The following is a 24,898-nucleotide window of genomic DNA, read 5'->3' as shown; positions in this document are numbered from 1 at the left end:
TTAGGTTGCTTCCATGTCTTGGCTATTGTAAACAGTGCTTCAGTGAATATTGGGGTGCATGTGCCCTTTCAAATCGTATTTTTCTTTGAATATAGACTGAGGAGTGGGATTGCAGGGTCATATGGTAGTTCTATTTTTAGCTTCTTAAGGGACCTCCATACTTTTCTCCATAGTGGCTGCACCATTTTACATTCCCACGAACACTGTTGGAGAGTTCTCTTCTCTCTACTCCCTCTTCAGCATTTATTATTTGTGGACTTTTTGATGATAGACATTCTAACTGATGTGAGGTGATACATTATTGTAGTTTTGACTTGTATTTCTCTAATAATTAACGATTTGAACATCTTTTCATTCATGTACCTCTAAAATGTCATTATAGATGATCACCTCACTTTTATGAGAGATGAAGTATAGCAGGTCATCTGCCTTAAACTTGGAGTGTTCCCCGATTCCAGCCTAGCCAGTGTTCTTCCTGGCACTGTCTCTACCCTGGAGTATGTTCTATGGCTTCTGAAGGAGTGTAGGCACTGGGAGACAGGATGCCTTAGACTTCCCTCATATTTCTTCACTCTTATTTCCTTATCATGGCAGTCTCTTTTCCCTGCATGAATTCTCCCTCTTTTCCTCCAAGTTTTTTCTTCCTAATCACTTTCAGATACTTCTCTTGTTTCCTCCCTTTCCTATTTCTCTCTCACTCCTTCTCTGATTCTTCTCTTTTTCCATCTTTCTGCACCTTCCTTCACCTCTAAGCACCCCCTCTGATTCTCCCTTTCTTTCTCCTTCCCTTTCCTCCCCTCCACATTCACTCTTCTTTTCCATGTTTTTACTTTCGCCTAAGAGCCCACATGGGCAATGCTTTTGCTTGCTTGTGGTATCAGGGCTCAAGTGGTTAAAAAACAGAAACTGAGCTAGTCATTAAGTAAGCCTTTGCCATAGCAAAAATCCCCTCAATGAAGTCTAGAGGTTCAGAGACTTAATCACCTCTGTGTATGACCAAATCACATTCCACCCCTAATGTTGTTGCCAGGAAAAAAAAAAAGATTGATGGGTGAGGAAGTCGATATGAAGTAGAACGGAGTCTCCATTTTACAAAGCAAACATCTTGGAACTCTCAGCTCACTCAGGATATGCCAAACCCCACTCAGGCCTTGCTTGAGTAATTGGGCAGGAGCTCCTAAAAAGGCAGTAATTCTGGAAGAACCAGCAGATGGAGAGGGACGATGTCAGAAATTCAAGAGCGATTAAGAAGATGGAGGCATGAAGTGTGGCAAGCCTCCCCGCATGGCTACTGGGAATTTTTTCACACATAGAGTAGCAGGGCCCTGCGGAGGGAAGGGGAGACATCCATGCAACTCCCACACCTGCTGCTGGGCCTCAGATTTTCAACTCTAAAGCAGGAATTGGGGATTCAATTATCTCTAAGATCCCTTCAGTGTTCTACGATTATGTGATGATTAATCTAGATGGTCAGGTTCCTACCTAAAATAATGAATAAACAAGTATGGGGCTGGTCTTTTACTGTTTTCCCAGCATTGTCCTTTGTTCTATCCAGCGCGCCATTATTCTTACTCTTAGAAAGCTTGTCTAGTTTGAAAAATAAATAAAAAGCAGGTGGGAGGCTTGCAAGATTTTTTAAAAATGAGTTTTAACTCAGCTTCAAAAAGAAAAAAAAAGATAATAAATTGAGAAGAGAGGGAAAGGCAATCGTAGTCAACCTGCAATTGAATGGATGAGAACACAGGTAATTACTTCCATAAAGGTGAGACATAAGATAGGATGAGAGGATTTTTTGGCTGGTTTGGGAGGAGGGTAGGAATCTTCCTGAGTAATGGAGTTGTCAGGGCCAAAAAGTAAAAACAAAAATCAAATTACAACTTGAAAAAAAAAATTACAGGGCTTGAGGATGCCTAGGAACCTTAAGAACTTGGAAGAATTTTGTTGAAAGGCCCCAGGAGTTGTAGGAGCTGAGGCGGATGTGCCCAGAAACCTCTGTTGCAGGTCTTGAGATGGGTGGCTGAAACCACAGCTCCGAGTACCATTTATAGCTGTGCCCTCTCTTTAAGGTGAGAGTTTCTCCATGAAAGTGTCCCGTGAAGATAGCTGGCCAACAATAACTCGAGAAATTTCACTAGAGCTGCTGTAGGTCTCTTATGTAAGACCCAAGAGAAGGCAGACACTGCCAACAGCTCCAGGCAAAACCAATAAGTTATTTTCGTGTGAAATGCAATCAACGGTCCAGAGGAAATGTCATGATTTAGATTATTGAAAATTGTAATTATTTATTGAATAATTTTAACTACTGAGTTTTGTGAGGCATTAGATAATAAAGAAGAGGAGACAACTTTCTTCAACAATTTGGAATAAAACTGGCAGGCTTTGGGGTTTAATTCAAGCCTAACTTTAGCTGTGAGATCTTGAACAAGAAACTTAATCTAGGCATTCACTTTCTATAGCACTTACCTTAGAGAAGGCTTTTTTTTTTTTTTTTTTTTTTGTGGGGATTGCATGCAACAAATTGTGATACACATTCAAAACAGTGCTTACCTCACAGTATACAGCAAATTCTGCTATAACAAATTACCACAAATCTAGTAGCTTAAAAACATAAAATTATTATCTTACCATTCTGTGTTAGAAGTCTGTTATTGGGCTAAAATGAGGTGTTGGCAGAGCTATATTTCTTTCTGTCAGCTCTTGGGGAGAATGCAATTCCTTGCCTTTTCCAACTTCTTGGAGGCTGCCCACATTCCTTAGCTCGTGGCCTCTCCCTCTGTCTTCACAGCAACAACACTGTATCTCTGTGATCATTCTTCATGGCCCTGTCTCCCTCTGACCAAAGCTGAGAAGAGATACCTGATTTTAAAGACCCATATGACTGAATTGGGGCTTCCCTGGTGGCTCAGTGGTAAAGAAACCACCTGCCAATGCTGGAGATACAGGTTCTAGCCAAGTCAGGAAGATCCCCTGGAAAAGGAAATGGCAACCCACTCCAGTATTCTTCCCTAGAAAATCCAGTGGACAGAGGAGCCTGATGGGCTACTGTCCATGGATTGCAAAAAATCAGACATGGCTTAGCAACTTAACAACAACAACGACTGAATTAGGTCCACCTGGATAATCTAGACTATCCCCCCGCCCCCATTTAAACATCTTTAATTTGATCACATATGCAAAGTCCCTTTTGCCATTATGGTAACATCTTCACACATTGCTGGGATTCAGAAGTAGATATCTTTGGGGTTTCATTAATATGCCTACCACACATGGGACATGCTTAATCCATTTATTATAATTATGAAGTAACTTTCCAAATATCAAAATAGATGAAATATTCTCCAAGGCTCCAAAATAACTTGAAGAGGTAACATTTCTGAAAGGAGGGATAAGACTAAGTATTTTTATAGGATCTAAATTATGAAAACAAAGGGTAGTGACTTGGGCTACAAAACTCTTTTGCCTATGGACATGCTTTTTCAGTTTATTTAAATAGTAACTAGCATTTATGGGGTCTCTGTCACTTGCCAGGCATTATTTTAGGATATTTTTTCATATACACTATCATATTTATTATAGCCACTGTGACATACATCAGATTATCTCCTTAAGAAGGATGACAGAACAAGCTCTAATAAGTGAAGCCACATTCCCAGGCTTCCATGGAGAGGAGATGGCACAGCTGGGACATTTCTAGGTGTCGAGGTCCATCCTCAAGCATCAGTCCAGTCCAGTGGCAGAAACAACACCTGTTTGAGTTAACTGGTCCATCTTTAAGGTGGGACTTGGGTCTGTAGGAGCATATTTTCTCTCCAAAGACCAATGGATGTACTGGATTCTGAGTAGCTTTCCAGAAGTACACTGTAGTCCTTTCTTGAGGATCAGAGAGGTGGCCTTCATCCAAAGGCCAATGACCTTCACCGTGGATAAAGCACTATAGTACTCATCAACATGACCCCCATCCCTGACGTGCACTGCTCCCCTGAGACGTAATTGAAAGTGAAAGTCACTCAGTTGTGTCTGACTCTTTTCGACCCCATGGACTGTAGCCTGCCGGGCAATCTCTGTCTATGAGATTCTCCAGCCAAGAATGCTGGAGAGGGTTGCCGTTCCCTTCTCCAGGGGATCTTCCCGACCCAGGGATCGAACCTGGGTCTCCCACATTGCAGGCAGATTCTTTACTGTCCGAGCCACCAGGAAAGCCCAAGATTTAATTGGGTCCCCTCAGAATCCAATGGAGCCCTGTTTCCCAGAAGTACAACCACCCAAATCAGCATTTGGTCTCTATTCCAATGTTTCTCTGTGAGCGGAAGCCAGACTTACTCATGACTTGCTGCTTTTCTACAAGACCATATAAAATTTCACACTTATGATGAATGCCTTTGGACTGGCGTTTCATAAAACCATTTAGTGTATTAGAGTCTATTAACCAGCCTGAAATCATGACCCCCATTTAGCAGTTATATAGACTGTGGCAGCATTTAATCCATACTGGTTGATTTGTATAACATTTATGATCTGAACCAGATCCCTTAATGCCTGAACTCATAACTGTTGGCTTGAAATATGAGCAGCTGGAAAGCACAACTGGCAGAGCCCCATGCAATGCTGGGAGGAGAGTGTGTGCAGATGCATTTCCTGAAGAACAGAGCGATTTGAATGAAAGAGGCACAGAGTGAATGGGAAGCTCAGCCACACCTGTTCTAGAGGAGACACGTAGTTGCCAACGTTCATCGCCCCTTCTTCCTTCCTAATGGAATCCAGATTTTGTTCAGTCTCAGCAGACTCCGGGTGACTGAAGGGAAGCTGACTTTGCCAATTGGCTGAAGAGCCCAGGCTGAAGCATAGAGAGATAGGACTTCTCCCAGTGACTGGTTCTAGGGACGGGCTCATGACTATGTTGGCTCAATCAGGATGAGGGTTAGGGTTAATATTCTATAATTGAGGGATATTTTCCTATCTCTCCTATGGACCCTATATTAGAAAGACTACTGTCCCAGCATTGACAGAAGTCATACTATGTGCATACCAAAATCCACCTGGGAAGAACATGGTTACATGTGTGTTACAAGGGCTTCCCAGGTGGCACTAGTGGTAAAGAATCTGCCTGCCAATGAAGGAGTCTTAAGAGACACAGTTTCAATCCTAGATGAGGAAGATCCCCTGGCATAGGATTTGGCCCCACTCTATTCTTGCCCCAAGAATCCCACGGACAGAGAAGCCTGGTGGGCTATGGTCCATAAGATCACAAAGAGTCAGACACGACTGAAGGGACTTAGCAGGCACATGTGTTATAAAGGGTCTGATATTTTACCATATTTGCAAGCTAAAAATTTAGACTGCTACAGTTTCCTGGATGCTGGAAGAAGACACAAGACTCCTGGCTCAGAGACAAAGGACTTTATACTCATGGCACAACAAATAGCTTGAACGTCCGGTCCCTGAACCACAATCCTTCAGGCTGATGCAAAAAAGGGCCACAGGATATGTGTGCACTCTGGGAATTCTGAGTTTAAGGTATCTACATCTTCTATGAAGGACAGTTCACACGCCTGCCCTCATCTCCAGAGGGAAAACACTATCTCTGTCTCCCAAAGATATTTTCTCTAACAGACATCCTTGTAAAGGTAATCCAGAGTAGAGTTAGTGCTTCTGCTTGCAAGATGTGCAGAAATGTGGAAGGCCCATGCTGAATTAACTCCCAACTAAAAGCTGGCACAGAAACGAGGTGTTGCCAAGAAAACCACTGAAGAACAGAGCTGGAACCCTAATTGTGCTCTGATTATAGCTCACTACACCTCTTGATTTTCTGTTCAGTGAGATAATTTCCTTTTTGTTTAAGGTAGTTTGGAAAAAGGTTTCTTTGACTCACAGCTGTAGTGACTGGTAGAATAATCGTCTGAATTCTTTTGGGATTGCAAGGATTCTTAACTCTTTAAAGAGTATGGATCTCAGCCACTAAGTAGGGCATTTATGAAGTTGCATTTGTCTTTGAGAGTGGGCTTCACCGGGGGCACAGTGGTAAAGAATCCTCCTGCCAATACAGGAGACGCAGACTCAATCCCTGGGTTGGGAAAATCCGCTGAAGAAGGAAACAGCAACTCTCCCTAGTATTCTTGCCTGGGAAATCTCATGGACAGAGGAGCCTGGCAGGCTACAGTCCCTGGGGTCGCAAAGAGTAGGACATGACTTAGCGACTAAACAACAGCTATCTTTGACAGGGAAAATTGTCTCTGATATCTACTTGGATTATTTGAAGTCTCAATCAACGATATTGTGATTACATCCAAAGGGTACATAAATTAGAAAGGGAAAGATGAGGGCACCATAATTTCTCGACTTACAGTGACCAAATCATATAGGCTGTTATACAGAGGCTAAGGTATCAGAATGTCTCTGAAAATGACACTCAGCGTTAGACATTGATTCTTTCCACTGCTCATGACCATCACTCCATCAAAGAGCTAATGAAGCCATGTATATCAAGACTGCTGCTTGAGGTAATATTTCTCCCTATCTAAATATGAGGCCATATGTTTAAGAATATTAAACCGTGATGGTATCACTGAAACAAGATCTGTGATGTTTAACAGAGCAGGAAGTTCCTCCTGGTACCTTTGAAGGATGGCCATCTGAGAACTGGCCTATTACAGTGGAAAACAGAGACCGTTGCATGGTATGTGGCCTCACATTCTAGAAGACTGTCAATTTGCACCCACAGTCATGAAAATAGGCTAATATAGGTTGGAAAGAAAAAGCCAGTGAGCTTACAAATGAAATGTGTGCCCCATTCCTGAACCATACTGCCTATAAAGCTTTATAAATGATTATTTTTATTATTTTGATATTTTTCTTCTCATCAACACAATCAGAAATGATTTCATTGGTGGTGGTGGTGATGGCACATGTGTGTCATAAAGGCCCTAATTTATTAAGGGTAAACAGTAAAAATATGTTACAATAATTATATGCTATATTTATACAAATTATAACATAAAATATGTTATTATTATGTATAATAATTGAAATTATTTTAGAATTTATACATTTTTAAATATAGTTGGAGCCTCAGATATGAGAAGGCAACTAGCCTCTCTTGGAGAGGCCCCACTTGTAATGACTATGTAAAAGCACTTTGTAAAATATAAAAATTCCTACACGTGTTCCCTATTATATAGCTCACCTGTTATTCAGGCTGCTGGAAGGGCATGGGGACCAACACTCCTCATCAGGCTGCAGGGTCTCTGGAGAACAAGGTCAGCTCATGGTATGAGAAATGCTCACTTGGGCTCACCTGTGGCCCTGAACCTCTGAGGATATTTCAGGGGCTCATCACTTTTCTCCCAGCCCCAGGGACCCTGTTTTACTGAAGATTCCAAGTCCAAGCACTTTGCTGGGGGAGGCAGTCCATTGCTCAGAAGTGGGCATGCATTCTTCAAAAAGTGCCAGGGTGGATCGGGGCTCCTCAGTCTCTTCTCTCTGCTTTTCACGCCCGTAATATGCTACATTCTTCCCATTGCATTAATAGTGCAAAGCTGCTAGAGGGGAGGTGCAGGAAGAATGTCTCTCCCCAGGAAATGGGAGACACTGGGATAAAAGCTCTGTTTAAGGGTAGTCTTCTTACATGCTGCTCATCATGTAATTTTTTAAATCAGTTTTTTAAAATCAATGTGGCAAAATCAGACACTCTGATTTCGTGTGTGATGCTGTGGTCGCTATTAGAACTGAGATGCGTCTCAGAGAATCTGTCTCTACTTTTCTCTTCTAACCTAAAACCCCCTTCTTTCTGCCAAGCCTTCTCAAAGAGGACATTTTTCTCTGGCATTATATAAACTTCTAAATTAGTAGGTGAATGTGAAAGGCCGATAGGATCTAACTCTACAGCAGAATTGCTTTGGAGGTGCCATCACAGTGGTGGAATTACTTCATTTAGAAAAAAATGCTTTATTTTGTGAAGCTCCTTTGTCGTCTAAGAAGGGAGGGGAAAAAAAGGAAGCATAAATTTAAATAGCAGCTGGGTGTTTGCAAGTTATTTTCAATTGTATTTGGATAGAGAAAAAAGTATTTTATTATTGTCGTTCCTTTTAATTGGAGTATATTTGCTATACAGTATTGTGTTAGTTTCTGCTGTACAATGGTGCGAATCTGCTTTATGTATATATATATATCCCTCTTGGACCACCCTCCCTCTCCCCACCCCATCCCTCTGGGTTATCACAGCACGGAGCTGGCCTCCCTGTGCTGTACAGCAGGTTCCTACTGTTTTACACAGAGTAGTGTGTATATGTCAATCCTAATCTCCCGATTGGAAGACAAGTATTTTAAATGGTTATTATGTAGGGTTTCATGTTAATAAGAACTGTAAGGGTGTGGTTATGGGGAGGATTTGGTCTGGGACAAATGTGGTACTGAGCTGAAATTTATGGGACAGGCAGTTAGCATGATTAAGATGGAGAGGGAAAGAAGAATGGCTTAAGGACTTCATTAATCCCTAGTTTCACTCACACTTGGCTGTGTAAACTCAGGCCAGACACATAACCTCTCTGAACTGTAGTTATCTCATCTAGATCATAATATTCTCTTATAGGATTTTGTTGTTCAGTTGCTCAGTCGTGTCCGACTCTTTGTGACCCCATAGACTGCAGCATGCCAGGCTTACCTCTCCTTCACCATCTCCCAGAACTTGTTCAAACTCATGTCCATTGAGTCGGTGATGCCATCCAACCATCTTTTCCTCTGTCATCTCATTCTCCTCCTGCTTTCAATCTTTCCCAGCACCAGGGTCTTTTCTAATGAGTCAGCTCTTCACATCATGTATTATATCTAATAATATAGGGTTATTAGAAGAGAAGTAAATAAAATAAATGTACATTACCTTAGAAAGAGATACCAACCATTCAAACATTAGCTCTCATTTGCTCTTTATCATGCATGGGAGAATCCCAAGAGGGGAGATCTCTCTTCCCAAGTAGTATGCCCTGTAAGCAGGCTGCCTGCTGAAAGACAAGTCAGCCAGTGCCTGCAAAGAGGCCTCTGAAAATGGTGCTACTCACTATAGATACTGAAGGGCCACATTGCTAAAGTTCCACGTCCTTCCTGAGAGGGAAATATGCACAGCTGGGTGCTTACCCCAGTGAAAAATCCAACTCTTCCATACAAACATGAGCTTGGGGTGAATTGGTGCCTTTAAGACCCCAAATTTTCTTTTTAATTCCTGCTAATAGATCTCCTCATATCTCTTAAAAAACAATGGAGTGGCAAGGAAAGACCTGTGGTTTTGCAGAACTGGCAGCTCGGAACTGTGTCCCCAGAAGGTTTTTGTCCCAGTGTTGAAAAAGGAATAACCTTGGAATGGCTGCCTACCACCTCTGTGCTGGCCCTGGGAAGGTGAAGATATGCCAGTGATCAGAATTTGATCTGCATTCAGCAGCCAAGGCTAGGGGTGAGCACAGTGAAGTCAAACCTGTTAAGATTGCCACTTCCCCTCTTATTGAGTTCCAACTGAGGATTTAGAAGAAAGTACTTAAACAAAATTGTATTTTAGGAAATTGGTATTTACCTCAAAGTAGTTACAAGGCTGTTACTGAAATTATAGTATATAGGGGATCAAAGACAAAGCTGTAAGAATGCTTTAATAAGAATAGTAGAACATTTCCATGATATTATTATTAATAATAAAACATGCATATGACATTTTATAGGTTGTAAAATTCCTTCACATATTATTTCACTTACACATGGCATCTCCCTGCAAATGAAGGAAGTTTTGTCATTTGAAGGGATATGGAGACTCAGAGATTATATTGTATGGCCAGATCAATTGTATGGCCAGCAAATGGTGAAGGAGAAATTTACAGACAGGTCTTGAAAGTCTGTAACATTCAAGTTTAAACCCCTTCTTATCACCATATTATAAATGAAAATTTCACAGGAGAGCAAGGCCTAGAATATACATATGCTTCCTGGAGACATTTTCAGGTATTTTAACTTTAGAACCATTTATGTGGTGCCAGGAAGTTTTTAAAAAATGATCAATAAATGCAAAAATTCAAAGAGTCTTTCTTAGAGCCAGTATTACAAGAAAACCTCTTAGGAAATGGGTTATGATATGGAATGTGGATATTAAAATGCCATAAACCTTATTAAAACTCTAAATATGTAACTAGGATTTTTACAAAGTTCATAAAAATTAATATTGGATACAGCATCTTTTGTAAATTCTTGTGGTTCATGTGTCAATTACCTGGTTACTTAGTAACCAAGTAATCCAGTAACCAAGGAGTCAAGCCATAGATTAAATAGTCCCCAACCAGGCAATAAAAAGGTCCCTAAGTACAAATTTGCAGAATTATGGTTTATTGTGTTAATAATCTCCCATGTCTGTGGCTAGCCTTCCAAGGATGGCGCTGGAGAGTGTGTGCTAGTCTATGGCCCAGCCATGGCTCTTGATATTTTGTTATAGTACCTGCTTTTGAAAGAGGAAATTAAACCACAGAGCACACTGTGGCTTAAACTCACCGAAGGAAATGAGAGAGGCTGAGCACACATCAAGCTGGGTTTGGGGATTCTGGGGAAATCCAGACTCAGGGCGTGAATGCACATAAGCGCTGGTGATTTAGTGTTTCTCTGGGAGAGTTTTAGGACCAGATTCACAGTTGATTCTTGAAGGGGTCCTTTGCATAACTTACAACACTCTGCAACAATTCAAAATTTGTGCCAGGCACTTTGCTAGGCATGGGCAAAACAATTCTAAGCAAGACATACCTAGCCCATGCCCTCAAAGAGCTCACCCTATAGGGAGACGAGATGTTAATCAAACAACTGCTTGTGCACGTGTGTGTGCTAAGGCACTTCAGTTGTGTCTGACTCTTTGAAACCCTAGCCTGCCAGGCTCCTCTGTCCATGGTCTTCTCCAGGCAAGAATCCTGGAGTGTGTTTCTGTGCCCTCCTCCAGGGGATCTTTCCAACCCAGGGACTGAACCCAGGTCTCCTGAGGCTCCTGCTCCTGAGACAAGTTCTTTATCGCTGAGCCACTGGGGAAGCCCCAAATAATTGCTTAAGTAAATACATACCAATATATATATGATTGTGACCACAGCTCTGCTGTAGAAGTAGAGGAAGCTCTTGTCGTAGAAGCAGGAATGTCCAGCTCAGAGATCAACTGTCATGCACAGTTGTTGAGGGCAGTGAGATTTCCCTCAATAAAAGATATGACGTGTGAACAGAGCTGGAAATATGATCAATGAGGAGGAGTTGACCAGGGAAATGAAGGTTGGGAAAGGGAACAAGCTAAGAAGAGCATTTCAAGAAGAGAAAGAGGCATGTGCAAAGGCCCTGGAGCAGGGGGAGTGGGGGAGACATGGTATTTTCAAGCAACAGAAAGAAAGCTAATGGCCCTGAAGTGCCATCAAGGCTAGTAGGAATGCAAAGGAATCCTGTGCTTCAAACCAATGTGTGGATTTTTCAAGACACAGGGGAGACTGAGAAAATGGAGTGTTACTGACTGTGGGAAGGTTGACTTCCCACATAGAAACAGACTCATTCTTTTCTTCATATTCTTTAAAAAAAAAAATTATTGGAATATAGTTGATTTATAGTGTGTTAGTTTCAGGTATAGAGCAAAGTGAATTAGTTATACATAAACAAATTTCCATTCTTTTTTAGATTCTTTTCCCATTTAAGTCATTACAGAGTACTGCACAGAGTTCCCTGCATCTTACAATAGGTCCTTATTAGTTATCTGTTTTGTGTATAGTTACCTGTTTTGTATACAGTGTGTTTGTCAACCCCAATCTCGCATTTTATCCTTCCTCCCCTCTTAATCCCCTGGTATGTCTGAGCTTGCTTTCTACATCTGTAACTCTGTTTCAGTTTATAGATAAACTCACTTGTACTGTTTTTTTTTTCTTAGAATCCACATAGATGCGATATCATATGATACTTGCCTTTCTCTGAAACAAACTTCATTCTTTTTTGTTTGATTTTTACCATCCTAAGCTCCCTTATCTTGGTTCTAGGTCCAGTCTTTACAATTCCATCCTGCCCAGCTTCAGAATACCAGACCACCTGATCTGCCTCTTGAGAAACCTATATGCAGGTCAGGAAGCAACAGTTAGAACTGGACATGGAACAACAGACTGGTTCCAAATAGGAAAAGGAGTTCGTCAAGGCTGTATATTGTCACCCTGCTTATTTAACTTCTATGCAGAGTACATCATGAGAAACGCTGGACTGGAAGAAACACAAGCTGGAATCAAGATTGCCGAGAGAAATATCAATAACCTCAGATATGCAGATGACACCACCCTTATGGCAGAAAGTGAAGAGGAACTCAAAAGCCTCTTGATGCAAGTGGAAGTGGAGAGTGAAAAAGTTGGCTTAAAGCTCAACATTCAGAAAACGAAGATCATGGCATCCGGTCCCACCACTTCATGGCAAATAGATGGGGAAACAGTGGAAACAGTGTCAGACTTTATTTTTCTGGGCTCCAAAATCACTGCAGATGGTGACTGCAGCCATGAAATTAAAAGACGCTTACTTCTTGGAAGGAAAGTTATGACCAACCTAGATAGCATATTCAAAAGCAGAGACATTACTTTGCCAACAAAGGTTTGTCTAGTCAAGGCTATGGCTTTTCCTGTGGTCATGTATGGATGTGAGAGTTGGACTGTGAAGAAGGCTGAGCGCTGAAGAATTGATGCTTTTGAACTGTGGTGTTGGAGAAGACTCTTGAGAGTCCCTTGGACTGCAAGGAGATCCAACCAGTCCATTCTGAAGGAGATCAGCCCTGGGATTTCTTTGGAAGGAATGATGCTAAAGCTGAAACTCCAGTACTTTGGCCACCTCATGCGAAGAGTTGACTCATTGGAAAAGACTGTGATGCTGGGAGGGATTGGGGGCAGGAGGAGAAGGGGACGACAGAGGATGCGATGGCTGGATGGCATCACTGACTCGATGGACGTGAGTCTGAGTGAACTCCAGGAGTTGGTGATGGACAGGGAGGCCTGGCGTGCTGCGATTCATGGGGTCGCAAAGAGTCGGACACGACTGAGCGACTGATCTGATCTGATCTGACCTGGGGGGATGTGTGACCAAATTATCAAAGTGTCCATAGAAATAAGGACTAACTAATCCTAGACATTGTGTTGGCTGACAAGACAAAATACCCTCTAAACAAAAGCAGATTTCCTTTCCTGTCAGAATCTGTACCTACCCTGGATGGGTGGCTTTATCTTGCTTTGAAATCTGGGATGGTTTCATTTAGTTAAATAGTGACTACTGTACAACCTGCAGTTGGGTTCTGCTGCTTTGAATACCAGCATAGGTTTGACAGCAAGACTGTGCCATAGACCTCATGGTGGATACAGGAAAAGTGAGGTCACAGTCTTTGTACTGAAAATGCTGACCCCAAGGTCTCAGTGACAGACTGACATCCAAAAATAGAGTAGACAGAGTGAAAAAGAGGCTGGTCAAATGCTAAGTTCACCCTTGGAGTAACCAAGGAATTTCAAAAAAATTTTCCCACAATCCATTTTTAAGTTCACATAGCAGAGTTTGGCTATTCTTTGGATAGCTTACTCTTGCAATAGTATAATCCCTGGACTAGTGATTCCAGTGGGCTTTCCTGGTGGCTCAGATGGTAAAGAATCTGCCTGCAATGTGGGAGACCTGGGAACAATCCCTGGATTGGGAAGAGTCCTTGGAGGAGGGCATGGCAACCCACTCCAGTATTCTTGCCTGGAGAATCCCCATGGATAGAGGAGCCTGTTGGTCTGAAGTCTATGGGCTCGCAAAGTCGGACACGACTGAGCAGCTAAGCATGGTACAGCACAGTGATTCTAGTGACCAGAATGAAATACCTTCCAAAAAACAACCTTCTGTTGTCCCCTAATTTGTCATGAATTCTGTTTCAAAGTCTGCTCACAAGAGTTAGGAAGTTGTAGCAACTGTCTTCTGTCATGAGGCATGTAGCTGAATGCATGTCCTAGATGGAGCTCCTACTGTGTGCTCAGTACTGTGGACAACCTAGAGGTGAACCACAAGCCCTGGTCTTCCCAGGCATGACAGCTGTTCGATTTTCTATGTAACCCCAATATAAGGCAGATGACAAGAGAATTTCAAACCAAGCAGAGGCAGAATCCAGGGGAGGAAATGAGCCATCCTCATTGCGTAAACTGAGGATGGGTTTCATGGTGGAGTGCACTTGGACTAGAGCTTGGAAGAGGCGCTAGAAAATGGGGAAAGGAAGGCATCCCGAAAGGTGAAGATGAAATGAGCAAATACAGAGAAAAAAGCGACAGCCATGAACCATCTAGTGAGAATGGATGTGCTTTGGTAGGAGAGACAGGTGTGTGAAGAGTGTCAGCTTCATTGCTCCTTCTCCATCACTTGCCATTACTGCTCCCTTTCTTAGAGCAAAGAGCAATAACACACACACACATGCACACACACACACACACGTGCACACATACACATTTCATTTCAGCTCTGAGAAGACTAGCTGATCACTAAGTAGAATGGTAAAATATTAGAACCCAAAAACTTGGTGTTAGTTTTATCCTGCTATGAAGGAGCTGGTGAGCTTTGGAAAGACATCTTTACCTCTAAACAAGGAAACTGAACATATGGATCAGATCTCTTCCAGCTCAGAGCATTCAGATTCTTAAGAGATGGAGACAATGATAGAACAGTGTTTGTTTTCCAGTGAAATGAGGATAAGGGAAAGTAATTTTCTTGGATGTTGTCGTTGTTGTTGCTTAGTCATTAAGTGATGTCTGACTCTTTTGTGACCCCATGGACTGTAGCCCTCCAGGCTCCTCTGTCCAGGGGATTTCCCAGGCAAAAATACTGGACAGGCTTGCCATGTCTTTCTCTAGGGGATCTTCTCAACCCAAGGATGAAACCCATGGTTACCACTGAGCCACCAGGGAAGCCAATTCTTTTGGATCTGCCTAGAAAAACATGAAAGAAACAAGTACAAGAAAGGTTAATTAATTAAAGAGAGATTTAGGCTCGGGCCAGATTATATCCTAAGAGAAGGCATGACAATTTCTTGAGGCACTGCAGTATAACTGAAGAAGCTTTTAGACACACTTGTTTCTGATTCTGTCTCTGACATTTAGTAGCTGAATATTTCTGAGGTGATTTAACTCTGCTGAAATGCAGTTTCTTCATCCATTAGATGGGAATGCTCATCATACCCACTGTTTTCAATTAATAAGTGTTAAGCATCTTCAAGTCACCAGAGTTGGGCATAAAATAGGCATTGGAGGTAAAATATTCTTATAGATAATTGTTTAGTAATACAGATAAGGTCCCTGATCTTACAGAGCCTACAGTCTCATGGCCTTTAAAGACAGGTGTACTTGCAGGTTATTTGAGCGTTGAGAGAGAAGTATTGCAATAGGGAACTTACGAGCAGTTGTAGAAAAATAGGAAGGACCTACTGCAGCCTGAGGTCAAGAAGACTTCCCCAGGGGAGTGAGCCCTGAAGAACAGGGCATTGAGGGAAATGACTGGAATGCAGAAAATGTTTCCAGTAGAAGAAATAGACTTATTTAAGGGGGAAAAAAAATGTAGATTCTGTGTGTCAAGTGCCTAAGAGAGTGCCTAATAGATTAAAAGACTCAATGAACAATAGCTATCAAAAATGTTATTACTTTCCTGGTTTGGGGGGCAATTAACCTCCCCTTGATGACAGCCTTTTAGAACCAGTTTGAACCTGTGATACAGGTCAGCTTACTCTGCTTGTCTGTGGTGTTAAGAAAAGGAGGAAGACGCCCTATATTTGTGTTGGTGGCATAGAACCAAGCAGAAATTCGTTCAAATCTGACAGAGGTGAACGTGTGAGGGTCTGCCCCCCTACTCTGCAGAAACGGGGGTGATCCCAGGTCTCTGTTGTCACAGAGCTCACAATGTCGGGGAAAAGCTCTCCGTTTAACGGGAATACATAAAAATTCAAATCCTGGCCTCATAAATGTGAGTAAACAGTTTAATGACTTGCTTTAACTAGAAAGTAATCAAATATAAATGCAGGTATGCTGCTCATTTGCATCTCTTTCCATGTGGGTGAATAAAAATAAAAATGCCCTAGGCGTGATATTGGCTAGATGAACTTGTCTTGGGGATTTTTTTTTATGAAATACAAAGCCGCGGTGATTTTCCACTCTGTTCTCGTCAGCGCTCATTTCCAGCAAGGCCTTCCGTGGATTCTGCTGTCCTAGGACCTGCCACTGACTAGAACCTTGTGGGAGTGATTTAACTTTTGCCAGCCTGTTTGCTCAACTGTTAAAAGAGGATACTAATATCTGCCTAGTACCTTAGACGTATGATTATTCAGTTGTATAATCACATGACCAGTTAGTACAGTGCCTGGCATACAGGAAAAGCTAAATATGTTTGTTCCTCATCCCTCACTAGGGGTTACTTCCTGTTTGCATCTTCTTCTAGAAGCATGAATTGGTTCAGCTCACCTTGATTATGGTCTGAAGTGACATACACACATACATTTAAGAATTTGTATATTAGTACATATACACATTAATCTAAGGCTATGTGTATCAGCATGCATATTAATGCATATATTCATCTCAGGATGGGCTTCCCTGGTGGCTCAGAAGGTAAAGAATATGCCTGAAATGTAGGGTTTCCCAACCTTGGCTTGGGAAAATCCCCTGGAGGAGGGCATGGCAACCCACTCCAGTATTCCTGCTGGAGAAGTCCACAGACAGAGGAGCCTAGTGGGTTACAGTCCATAGGATTGCAAAGCGTCAGACACTACTGAGCAACTTTCACTTCACTTCATCTCAGAATATTCGTATCAATATCTGTATGAGTACATATGCATATTCTTACATGCAAACTTGGATATTCTGCATAGATCAAGGCTTCCACTTCTCAAACATAAACAAAAAAGGGTGGCCTGGGTGGTCTCCAAGGCTTCCATTTGTTCTGAAATTCCTGGTTCAAATATCAGACACCCTGATCTAGTCTTATAAACAGGAGTTTTAAGAAGGAGAAAATCATCTTTTGCTTAGACGTCATCTTGAAGGCAAAGGCATTTAAGAAACCACTTGTTTGAACCACATTGAGACCCATTTCTGCAGGACTGAATTTGGACGTTGATAACATTCAGTATTCTGAACTTTGTCTTTCACTTGGGGGTTCTGCACACTGTCAACTCTTTGCTTTCCTGGCAGTTCTAAGATGACATTTCTTACTGCCACCATCTTCCAAAATCACAGGCTTCATAAAGGTCAATGTTTATTGTCACTGGATATCCACCTACTTTCTTCTTTCAGCTAGGCTTCTCACGTGGACTATTGCTATAGCCTCTTAACTGCTTTTTTTCTAATTCATTCGATCTTCCTCTGCCTATACAGCTTGTTTTCTCTCCTGCTCAAAATTTGTCCACGACTGCATACTTAGGAATAAATGAAGTGAAAGGTGTCCAAGATGTCTACACTAAAAGCTAAAATGTTGCTGAGAAGAAGTAAGTTCAGTTCAGTTCAGTCGCCCAGTCATGCCTGACTCTTTGCGACCCCATGAATTGCAGCATGCCAGGCCTCCCTGTCCATCACCAACTCTCGGAGTTCACTCAAACTCACGTTCATCGAGTCGGTGATGCCATCCAGCCATCTCATCCTCTGTCGTCCCCTTCTCCTCCTGCCCCCAATCCCTCCCAGCATCTGAGTCTTTTCCAATGAGTCAACTCTTCTCATGAGGTGGCCAAAGTACTGGAGTTTCAGCTTTAGCATCAGTCCTTCCTAAGAACACCCAGGACTGATCTCCTTTAGAATGGACTGGTTGGATCTCCTTGCAGTCCAAGGGACTCTCAAGAGTCTTCTCCAACACCACAGTTCAAAAGCATCAATTCTTCGGTGCTCAGCTTTCTTCACAGTCCAACTCTTGCATCCATACATGACTACTGGAAAAACCATAGCCTTGACTAGACGGACCTTTGTTGGCAAAGTAATGTCTCTGCTTTTGAATATGCTATCTAGGTTGGTCATAACTTTCCTTCCAAGGAAGCATCTTTTAATTTCATGGCTGCAGTCACCATCTGCAGTGATTTTGGAGCCCAGAAAAATAAAGTCTGACACTGTTTCCACTGTTTCCCCATCTATTTCCCATGAAGTGATGGGACCAGATGCCATGATCTTCATTTTCTGAATGTTGAGCTTTAAGCCAACTTTTTCACTCTCCTCTTTCACTTGCATCAAGAGGCTTTATAGTTCCTCTTCACTTTCTGCCATAAGGGTGGTGTCATCTGCATATCTGAGGTTATTGATATTTTTTCCAGCAATCTTGATCCAGCTTGTGTTTCTTCCAGCCCAGCGTTTCTCATGATATACTCTGCATAGAGACCTAACTAAATACAGAAATAGAAAATGTTCATAGGTAACTTCATAGATTATTATTCATTGATGATTATTGTTATAGATAGCCATCATAAATAGTTCATAGATTCTTACATCTATTACTAAGATAACAAGTCTCCATTTATCTATAAATTCAACACAACCTTGATCAAAATTCTAGCAGACTTTAAAAATAGAAATTGACAGACAAGCCGATTCTAAAATTTGTATGAAAATGCCAAGGACCTGTGACACCTGAAGAAAATTTGGAAGACTTACTCTGTCTGATTTTAAGATTTAACCCAAACCCACTGTTATCAAGACAGTTTGATATCAACAAATATTTAAACATAGAGATCAGTGAAACAAAGCAGAGGCTTCAGAAATAGAACCACACAGGACCAACCGATTTTCATCAATGAATACGTGAAAAGGTGCTTGGCATCATTAAGTACTAGGGTGTTTCCAATTAGAACCACAATAAGAAACCACTACACCCTGGTGGCTTAGATGGTAAAGAATCTGCCTGCAATGCAGGAGACCTGGGTTTGATCCCTGGGTCAGGAAGATTCCCTTGGAGAAGGAAAATGCAACCCACTCCAGTATTCTTGCCTGGGAAATTCCATGGACAGAGGAGCCTGGTGGGTTACAGTCCATGGATCACAAAGAGTCAGACACTGTTGAGCAAATAATATTTTCACTCTCACACACCCATGAAGGTATGTGTCTACACAAACACTTGCACATGAATATTCACAGAAACTTAATCAGAATAGAAACTGAAATCAATCCAAGTGTCCAGGAACGAGTTAATGGACAAACAATAATGCTCTGTGATAAAAATAAACAAACGATTGGTTCATGCAACAATACGGATGACTCAAAAACTCTAGTAGATGCAAATCCATCTACAGTGAGGGAAAGCTGATAAGTGATTGCCAGGAGACAGGGGTGGAGGGAGAGATGGATTGGGCAGGAGCATGAGAAAAGTTGAGGGACAATGTAAATATTCATTATCTTAATTGTGGTGATTTTGTGTGTGTATTCATATGTTAACAATTAGCAAATTGTACATTTTAAATATGTCAGTATGTTGTACATCAATTTTATCTCAATAAAGTTGTAAAAAAAAAAAATCTATCAATGCACTCTTGCTACCTCTGGATTAAAATCTAGCTTGGAAGCAGATAATCAAGGCAAGGTTGTCTGTGATTTCATCCCAATATACCTTTCCAGTCCTAATTCCCACTTATTAGTTCTATACACTCTAGCTCTGGCTAACATAGACATCTAGTTTTTGTCTACACACACCTGCCCTTCTACCATGCTTCTTTTCTGCCTGAAATACACTTCCTCCTTTGTTTGCTTGTCCGTCCTGCTCCTATTTCACCTTTGTGGGCTGTGGCCAAGATTACTCATTGCCTATCCCATATTCTTTCTCCATTCTTCCTTATCAACAGAACTTCAGTTTTGTTCGGTATATCCAGCTAAAAATGTGAAGCAAACTGAAACTCAAACACTGTGGGTGGAGATTTAATATGATCCACCAACTTCCAAATGCTTTATTCATTTTTTGCCTCTGTGCCCTTGGGCTTGGCCAAATGACACAGTTTGGACCAAAGAAATACGACTTGGTGAAATGGGTGCTTTCCTGGTGTGGCTGCTGCCTCTTCTTGTTTCATACTTCAACCTTCTCCCTGAATGAACTATGACTGTGATGCCTGGATGTACAGCAGCCCTCCTGCAACCATGAGCAAGAAAGCTGTTGGGTTGGCCAACAAGTTTATTTGGGTTTCTCCATAACACCTTACAGGAAAACCCAAACACTTGTTGGTCCACCCAATACATGCCAAGGAAAGCAGAGAAGGGAAGATAGAGAAACTGGATGACTAGGGTTCTATTGCATTGCAATAGCACCCCCAGCCCCTCATGCATGAGGCAAACAGCAGTCACTATCAGTTGGATTACTATGATTATCATCCAAACATCTTGATACATGGCTCCATAAATCCATATTGTCTTTGACTCTCTCTTCCCACAATCTGGACCCATTCTCTTTTGTATCAGCAGCACTTGACCTGCCCTGTCTCATGATGCACCATCCACCCTGTCCTGTGCCGACTTAGGCTCGTTTTCCTTCCCCTGCTAGGCTGTGGCTTCCTGGGACCACGGCACCCTGCGGCTCTTTGTGAGTGCCCTTGGCCCCTACATAGGCTCTACTGGCTTCATACAGAAGAGTATCAGGGCTGTTCCAGGTGGGGATAAGAATGTGGGTTGCAGTCAGCCTGCCAGCCTTAACCTCTTATGAGTTTTATAGCCAATAACTCAGCTCCAGGCCTCAGTTTCATCATCTGTAGTATGGGTTTCCAGTCATTTCAGGACCAATGACCCGGCAGTAATTTTAAGAACTCACCCTTGTACATGAGGCAGGGGTAATTGTTAAGCATTTTGTGCTCATGATCTTCCCAGTTATGATTTTTTTTCCCCAAATTGTTGTCTCGCTAACCAGATCTCAAATGTTGAAACAGTACTGTTACCTTCCAGCTGCATAATTTTAGAAAAACAATATCATGTCATTGTGCCTCAGTTTATTTGTCTGTAAAATGGGAATAAAAATAATACTACACACACTATCTCTCTGGCTTCAAGTCTCAGTTGAAACTTCACTTCCATTCACTGAGCCCTACCCCCTTTCAGAGGCAGTATTACTGTGACATAGTGTTTTATGCTATTAGTCTATGAGCTCCCTGTCAGCTGGACCATGCGTTTCACGTCCCACACAGTGCCCAGAAACAGTCTGGTCCATAGGGGATGCTTGGTAAATATTTATCATTTCACTAAATGAACCTTGTTGAATAATCTGATTTGAAACGAGATAAGAAAACTAGAGTCAAATACACCTGGTTCAGTTACCACTCAATTATTTATTCATTCAATCATTATTTATTGGGTGCCTACTGTATTCCAGGCACTGCTTAATCACTTGGTTTGTATTAGAAAATATGATTCCTAATTCACTCTGGCCTTAACCCTGCACCTACCATAAGAAAGTAAACCTGTGATTTTTCTAGAGCTGGGCAGGTAAAAGCAATGGTTCAGTTTTATAGCATTATGAAGAAGCCATTTCAACTGAGTTTGGCCCAAATTTGCTTACACATGTTCCCCACTCCACCAAACGTGTAAAGCATGTTCTCTGAGCTTTTCTATGTGATCCAACCCTATATATTATATTACACTTATAAAATACCACGAAGCCCTTATGAATTAAAAGATAATTAGTGGTTCAATACGCACAAAACATTAGGCTCAAAGTGTCAAAAATGTCATGAAAGACCATAAATCATGGTCTGCTTGCATTGATCCCTCATAGAGTTAGTTTTTAAATCATCTCTTTAACACCTTGTAAATGTACAAACAACGACGGACCCAAGGGAAACTTTAATATGTTTTTCATACATATTTTAATTTCATCTCAAAGTGCTAGCTGCATAAAAATTAAGTCAGACTCACAAAAACTCATTGATTTCCTCGGGATAAAACCCATCTGTCCAAACTAATTTAGAGCCTTTTTTGAAGCCGTAAAGTTAGTTGTGCAACACTGAGGTCATTATGGGCATCCTGGGCTGGAGGAACTCTTGTGTAATTTTAAGAAGGCAATTTTGTTATATTTACTGTATTTAAATACGGTGCTACTTTTCAGGAACAAAAGCCTCACTGTGTCACTGTATTGAAAGTAAACCAGAAGCTGTGAAAAGCAAGATCTGTTCTTTTCCTTGTGATTAATGCACCTTTCTGCCAAAATTGAGACTTCTCAACTGAGCTCATTTAATACAAAGTAAACGAATTCTGCTCTTTGGATTTGATCCTCTGGCTAAACCCTATAGATAAGGCTGTAACAGTGAATAGCTTTTCATTCTAAACAAAGGATGTTTTGATAGGAAGGTCAACGTGAAGGTCCTTTATATTGTGATAACAGGAAAGGGAAATGACATATTAATGGCAACCCATGCCACGGTGGTCTGGGCTGGGGGACACATAGGATTAAAGATTATTCGGAAGCCAGAGAGGAGGTGATGGGAACAAACAGGCGCTAGAAGCCCCAGACTTCTTCTTTTGAAAACTTCCTGATTCTTAGGACATTTTCTTTTCTTACACACCAAGCACAGCGGATTGAAGAGGATCACAGCATGACTTCCAGGAACCTGGAGAGTTTTGCTTGCATTTTTCTCCATCCTGCCCTTTAGCACTAGGCCAGGCAGAATGTCACCTCTGAGACCAATGGTGGTAGCGGGTTTTATGATGATGGAGGCTAAGCGTGCACTAAAGCACTTGGATATGATAAATAAACTGAAGGGATGGGGAAGCATATGACGGAGAGCTCCTTGCAAGCTCAGAGCCCTTTTCTTTGTCCCAGTGAGGCTTCTGGGTCAGGTTGGAAGCCCTCTGCCAACTGCCCAGTCCCTGCCCAACAGGCCAGGCAGCCAGGTTAAGCCACCCCTTTATTTTTCATTTCTTACTACTCTCTCCTTTTTTTTTCCTTTCCTGGGAAGGTTTCATAATAATCCAACTTGGGAGCTGGAAGCTTCTTGTACTTCATGGGGAAACACTGGTTTTATTTTAGTGAGAGCATCTCCATTCCCCTAAAAAGCCCTTGCTGATTGAGGGGAAAGAGCAGGATTGAAAAGGATGACGTGAGTTCTTGGACAACTTGGATGGTTTGCTTAACTCACTTTTTCCATTCATTGCTTCAACAAATATTTATTAAGCAGCCATAGGTTCTAAGTGCTAAGCCAGGTGTGAGAGATACAGATATGAATGTCAGTCATCCCTGCTCATAGTCATGTAAATAGAGAAATCAGGTTGCATTTCGGCTGAGGGCAAAGCTTTCAGCATCCCTGCCAGGGTGGATGGCTTCCAGCCACAACATTTCCCCGTCAGAACACTGGCCAACTGACCCACACTGACAAGGGAGGAGTTGTTTTGCATTTTTCATTCCAAGATTTGTGCCGAATGTTTTCTCTGTCTTATAAAAGAAGGAGAAGAACGAAAAGGAGGAACCAGAGTAGGTTAAGTATTTCCAACAATTGAAGGGAAAAAATCAGAATTCAGTGTTTCCTAGCGAAAGTGGCTGGTTCCACAGCGCCCCCTTCTGGCAGGTTCCCCTGGAGCAATAGCCAATAAAATGAGAGGCAGGAGCTACTGTTTACTGGATTTACGTCACCGCTGTATTCACATCATTGAATCTTCTCTTTGTCTTCCGCTTCCTATTCCTCTTCAGGGAAGCGTTGGTATCATCTCCATTTTACAGATGAGGTTCAGTGACTTAAACAAGGTCATATATCCCATAATCACCAGGAATTGGAAAACATACCCCTCCATCTGCTTCTCGGGCATGCTTAGCTGCTCAGTTTTTCTCCTTTAGTTCATTAGTCAGTTAACATGTATGCACTCCCTGTCATCACCATGTAGGAACTGGGGATTAAGACTTCCCCTTCTGCAGCATCTTCAGTGCTTTCAGAGACGATAGGAGGCTAACAGAAACAGGAAGAATCACAAGCTGAGCAATCCAGTTCAGTCAAGGACTCATTGACGCAAAGCATGAAGCCATATAAACCAGGAGGAACTCTTGAAACGTGGGGGAGTTTGGTATAGATGGATGAACAGAAAGGTTTTATTTTGTCCCAAATGTCCTGCTTGTCAATGACACTCACATTATTTCACTCTCCACTATGCCACGTACATGAACACCAGCATTTGGGTGTGCTGAATTCTCAACATGGCTCCCATCCTTTGCTGGGTCCCTATGGAAAAATATTACGTAGAGTTAAAACAGAGAATTGTGTTGGCTCTTATCTTTATTGGTCTAAATTATTAGACAATGCTAAGAATAGACATTGCAGAAGAGAACTTTGCTTGAATGTAGAATGAGAACTTTCCAGATCCTCCTGCAAGGAGAGAAGAGGCTGCAGTGGGCACTCTGAAGGCCACCACATCCCTCCTCACTCATTAACTCCACCTGAGGCCCATCAGCTTCCAGGGCCAGCCAAAGCCCTCCTCTCCCCGTACGATTAATCCCCAGGTTGTTATAAACAGCATCTTCTATTCAACGCTCAGTCGTGTCTGACTCTTTGCGACCCCAAGGACTATATATATAGTCCATGGAATTCCCTAGGCCAGAATATTGGAGTGGGTATAGCCTTTCCCTTCTCCAGGGGATCTTCCCAACCCAGGGATCTAAACGGGGTCTCCTGCATTGCAGGCGGATTTTTTTACCAACTGAGTTACCAGGGAAGCCCTGGTGGCTCAGATGGTAAAGCCGAGTCCCAGTGGGGCCTCATGCCTTTTGCGTATGACATGTGGGATGAGGGTCTGCCTAGTGTAGGAAGGAGTTCAGGGCACAGACAGACCTGGGACTGACAGTCAGACCACATGGTTCTGGTGTGGTTTTGGGGGTCTCTTTTCCTCTCTGATCGTTTTGGTTTCTTCTTCTATACAATAGGAACAGTGATACCTACTTCAGGACATTGTTTGGAGGATTAAAT

The sequence above is a fragment of the Bubalus kerabau genome, chromosome 17, assembly GCF_029407905.1.
Source record: "Bubalus kerabau isolate K-KA32 ecotype Philippines breed swamp buffalo chromosome 17, PCC_UOA_SB_1v2, whole genome shotgun sequence".
Classification (NCBI taxonomy): domain Eukaryota; kingdom Metazoa; phylum Chordata; class Mammalia; order Artiodactyla; family Bovidae; genus Bubalus; species Bubalus kerabau.
This window is presented reverse-complemented; position numbering follows the sequence as displayed.